The sequence below is a fragment of the Bidens hawaiensis genome, unplaced genomic scaffold (assembly GCF_021521415.1).
Source record: "Bidens hawaiensis isolate Kalapana, Puna unplaced genomic scaffold, B.hawaiensis_p1.1 tig00063219_1, whole genome shotgun sequence".
In the NCBI taxonomy this organism is placed as follows: Eukaryota; Viridiplantae; Streptophyta; class Magnoliopsida; order Asterales; family Asteraceae; genus Bidens; species Bidens hawaiensis.
In genome coordinates, this window is record NW_027501302.1 from 81853 (window position 1) to 86866 (window position 5014).

At 36.9% G+C, this 5014-nt stretch overlaps 1 non-coding gene across 1 annotated transcript; it reads right to left on the bottom strand.

Annotated features, from left to right (window-relative positions):
* Positions 1 to 1180: 1180 nt before the first annotated feature.
* LOC143603858 (U6 spliceosomal RNA) lies at positions 1181 to 1284 on the bottom strand. The gene has a single exon (XR_013148154.1). It is a non-coding gene; the product is annotated as a U6 spliceosomal RNA (small nuclear RNA).
* Positions 1285 to 5014: the final 3730 nt, after the last annotated feature.

A 5014-nucleotide genomic window follows, 5' to 3' on the forward strand; every position in this document is an offset into this window, starting at 1 on the left:
TGTTTTCTTAACACTTTTCCATTAAGGGTACACTAATGTTTTCTTTAATGGATTTTGTACTACCATATTTCCAACAAAAAGTTGTTGGTTTAGTTAAATTCAAATAATAAAAAAAAATTCTGTGTTCAAACAAAATTATAATCATGACACCTAAAACTTTAAAGTTTTAAGAATCTTTCTTTAAGTAAAATAATTTTAAAATTATATATTTCCAATCTCGTAAAAATTGAATTAATTTTGACGTTATATTACAAATCTCGTGAAAATAGCGTTAAAATAATTTTAAAATTATATACTTCCAACCTCGTTTTTATTTTGTAAGTTTTTTATTTTATAAAACCTAATTACTAAGACTATCCACAACGCGGCCATCCTTACACCATATGTGGTAAGGTGGCATACACGGATGTGGTGTGCATCATTGCGGCACCGCACTTGACTACGTGCGGGATACCTACGGTTTTTTTATCTCTCTGACAATTAATTTTTAATTGATATAATGTTACGTGGAAATGATAAGTATGATAGTGTTGGGGTAAAAAATGTTTGTGAGTAAAAACCAATGGAATACGTTATAGACAGTTTAACTAAAAGACGTCAAGAACGCAAAAAAATATAAACTCACATGGTGTAAATCTTTTGATCATATCATATGTAATGTTGCAATCACTGGTTACACCAATAATCTTAATCTTTATATATTCATTCTCCATTACGAATATATTCATGTTTGTGTGTTAAATAGAATATGGAAGGTTGCATATTATTATGAAGTCAGACCTTTTTTTTGTACCATTCTGACAACGACAAAATGAGTCATTACAATGTGGTGTGGTAGTAGAAAGTTTGGGTTTTTTAACAAAGACTCAAGTTCGATTTCAACTTACAGCATTTTTGGGAGGGTATGAGTGACTCAATGAAGGAATACCTGTATCTTTGTGATCTCCGGTTCAATCCTGAGGACGTTCGGGTTTTACCACCAGTGGGTATTTGGGCGGATGAGTTTTCCCCGGAACTGGAGATAACTTCGAGACGCTTAAGGGCTCCGTACAACTAGGCTGGGCTGGCTGGCGGTGGCCTTTTGCTATTAGGTCACCCGTACGAAATACATAGGTAATTCTTTGTTTCTTCGACGTTCAAAAAAAGAAGAAAAATATGGGTTATGCTATTATTAAACATCACAAATATTTTTTTTCTTAATTTGTGCATGTCATCCTTATGCAGGGCCATGCTAATCTTTTCTTTATTATTATTATTAAACATCATAAGTATCATGAAATATACAATTTGAATTTTACCCACTTTATACTTTATAAGATTCTAAATTCTCGGAAAAATTTAATGTACTCGACAATAAATCACCCAGTTGAAATGATAATACATGAAGGTACAAAAACATGTCAATAGTGTACTTTTGACTAAAAGCTCAGGTAATGTTAATCTAATGTTAATCATCTTAAATCCTCTTAACTTGTCTACTTAGTGATTTGAATCATAGACCTTTAAATAGAGAGAACCTATTACATCATCAAATATCATTGAAAATAGAATAGTCGAATAGATAAGTGAAAATTGATTTATGCATGTATTTAACAGGCTTAAACGTAAAACTTGTTTGGTACTGGTCTTGTAAATTTAATAAAAAACACAAACTCGTTTTCCTCTTAATCTACATATCGTAAGTCTACTATGAATCAACGTTATTTATTAGCAAATCAACATATCATAAGTTTACCGCTAAACCTACACCATTTTATAATTTATCCATGATAACTTAAACTACATGCCCTTGAGTAAATACTATATATGTCTACGAGGAACATGATGTGATGGTAAGGTGGATGATTCAAATCCTGCAAGATGCTGATATTAGTAAATGACATGTTAGTTCGACGTTTGCAAAACAAAACAATAATAATATTAAAGTTAGACCAAAAAAATCATCAAATTCTTGCTAATATATAGAGTACAACTAGCTGACAATAAACTCTAAAAATTATTTAAGAGTTCTTGCTTACATATCAAATGACATTCATAGCCTTCAGATTTGACACCTGATGTTATGTATCATATACTCATATCCATCGATTTAGTCAATGAAATAATATAGAGTTTTATATAAACAAAATACCATGATTAATTAATTTAACACAAGAATTAAATTTTTATTAAATAAGTTACATAAGCATAATTTTATTATAACTAAATTTGTACACCTTCATAAATTGCCATTTGGTTTCTTTAGGGTGGCTCTTAACATTTATTTAATTGTTTTATGCATATATTTATCAAATTATATTGATTTATAAGTATGAATACGGTGAATTTAAATATAAAATATAATAACAATATTAAAAATTATTATTACTAATACTTGATATTTCTTATACTAAAAAGACTCAATATATTTATTATAACTTTCAATTACATAAACTAGACTACCTCCGTCACATTAAGTGTCATAGTTTGAAAAATATAAAGTTCAAGGTAAAATGGATGATTATTTTTTTACTTACCAATGACAATGATGCCCGTGATAGCTGGGTTCAACAATATTATTAATATGTTAGTTGTGTGTGCTTAAAGTTAAACTTAGAGATTGACTAATAAATTTTGAAAGTGAACATTGTTGGCCCAGACGGATCAAACAATCGAATCAAACAAACTTATCAAACAAACAAACATGCGATATTGGAGTAACAACTCGTGACTCTTTTCATATATCAAACGAACATAACAAACGAACTTCACGAACTTATCAAACGTACATGGAGATGAGACTCCTTAACCCTCTCTTAACTCTCTCTCAACTCTCACAAATAAAACTAATAAACTAGACCATATTTATAGACCTACACTTCTTATCCAAGACAACCCAACTTCCTCTCCAAGGCAAACCTTTCCTAAACCTATTATAATTCAAATACCTAAATTAAAACATAATTAAATAAACTCTCAACTTTATTACTAATTCAAGATTAATTCTTCAAACATTTGTAATGAGATAATCAAAAAATGAAATATACACACTTTTAATAGGATGGATGGAGTATTATAGTTAGTTTTGATGTGCTAAACTAGTTCGGGTCCGTGAAGAAACACCAATCGACCCCGGGCAGATTACGGATAATCTGGGGGTTAAATAGATGTTTCCCACGAGGGGTTAGACCCGGCAAAGATGGTTCTTCTGATAACCTGCAAAACAGACACCGTGAGCTCGTCACTGAGAAGGGGGGGTACCTCCTTGTGACCACCCTCCGGCGTGAGAATCAGACTAGATTGCTCTTGAATATAAGTGTATATTAAGAGATTGCTAGAGCAGATATCAGGTATAATATGTAAGATACGAGATGAGATTAGATGATCATACCATTTGGGGTATTTATAGCCGAAGGTAGGTTTCCAAGAAGGTATAGCCGGCTGAATAGTATTCCTGTTCTACCAACTGTGGCCTACGCACGTGCCATGCTGGTAGTTGGTGGGTAGGCAGCGGCTGACAGTGACCAGGCCTGCTGTGTACTATTCCTTTTCCACCAACTGCCTGCTATGCACGTGGTATGACAGGAGTTGGTGAGTAGGCAGCGGCTAATAGTGACATACAGTACAAGAGCATGCTGCTCGCCATACTGTTGTCAATGAGCTGTCGTATCTCTGGTCAGATCTTTTGCCCATACCTCGTCAGGTACAGTACAAAAGATCTTTCAGTATCGTACGGACTGGCTCATTTGGGCGGGAGTATTCCCCCTCCCACCTTTGTGCGGGATTGTTCCCGGCTTTGCTCATTCCTTCAGGTGACTACTGAATTATTGAGAGCTAAGTGCCTTGTGCGTGTAGCCTTGCTGCGCGGGTGGCCTTCCCTGATGGCTTGTATCCGCAGCTGCGGGAACAGGCGGAGTACTTCACCATTGGGAGGCATTTCCTGCGGGAACAGCTTGCGTACTGCGCGTAAGGACGTCACGTCTCTGAACATGGTGGGTCCTGCGGATCCAGTTGGTTTCTGCGCAGACGTCTCTCCTCAAGGTGAGTCCTGCGGGTTCAACTGGGCTCTGCTGGGACCTACCTCTTCAAGTCTCCCCAGTCCAATGTTCTTCTCATGAATGTTTAATAAAGTGAGGTGAACTTTTGGACTTAAGCAAAGGGTTTCGAAAAGGGTTTAGTTTTAAGGTTTTCCATGGGGATTCTTCCCGCGGAAGTCCTTATGTCACTTGCAGAAATTCCCGACTTTCCTGCTTGGTCTTTGGGTATGATGCGGGTAGGTCTGTAACCTCCTCGCAAGTCAGGAGCGTTGAGTCCCACTTGTGTGGATTCTCCATGAGGTTTTGGTAGTTTTGAACATAGTGATCAATTATGTTAAAACCACCAATTCCATCTTGAAGCTTCAAACAATGTAGTTCTCGACGTTCCCGCTATGCGGGGATGTTATTCCCGTTTCCGCAAGCATTGCCCAGAAGATCCTTCTTGGTTTCAATTCCCTGCGGAGCGCTAGGTATGTGAAGGGTTTTGCCTTGACACTGTACCCGCACTCGTCTTACGGTTACTTTACTTCCAAGGTATTCCTGGCGTCAATTCCCTGCGGGTGCTAAGTATGTGAAGGGTTTTGCCTTAACACTGTATCCGCACCCGTCTTATAGTTACTTGGTTGCCGAGGAATTATTGGCTTCAATTCCCTGCAGGTGCTAAGTATATGAAGGGTTTTGCCTTAACACTGTACCCGCACCTGTCTTACAGTTACTTGGTTGCCAAGGTAAGGGGTATTTTCCCGCTTTCGAATCTTTTTGAAATTTTGAAATTCGAAGAGTTGGTGAATGGAAAAGAACAGTCCAAACTATTGAAACGTCGTCCGACGGTTTCTTCTGACTGTGTCAGGACGTGCAGGAAGTTATGGCGACGTGACAGTACATGGTCATTCCAGACGCTTTTTCAGGCGCGTGGGCGCGATTTTTCGGGCGCGTGGCCGCGAAATTAATGGCACGCGTCCTTTCAACAGCTGTTGCCAGCTTGCTTTTTGCCACGT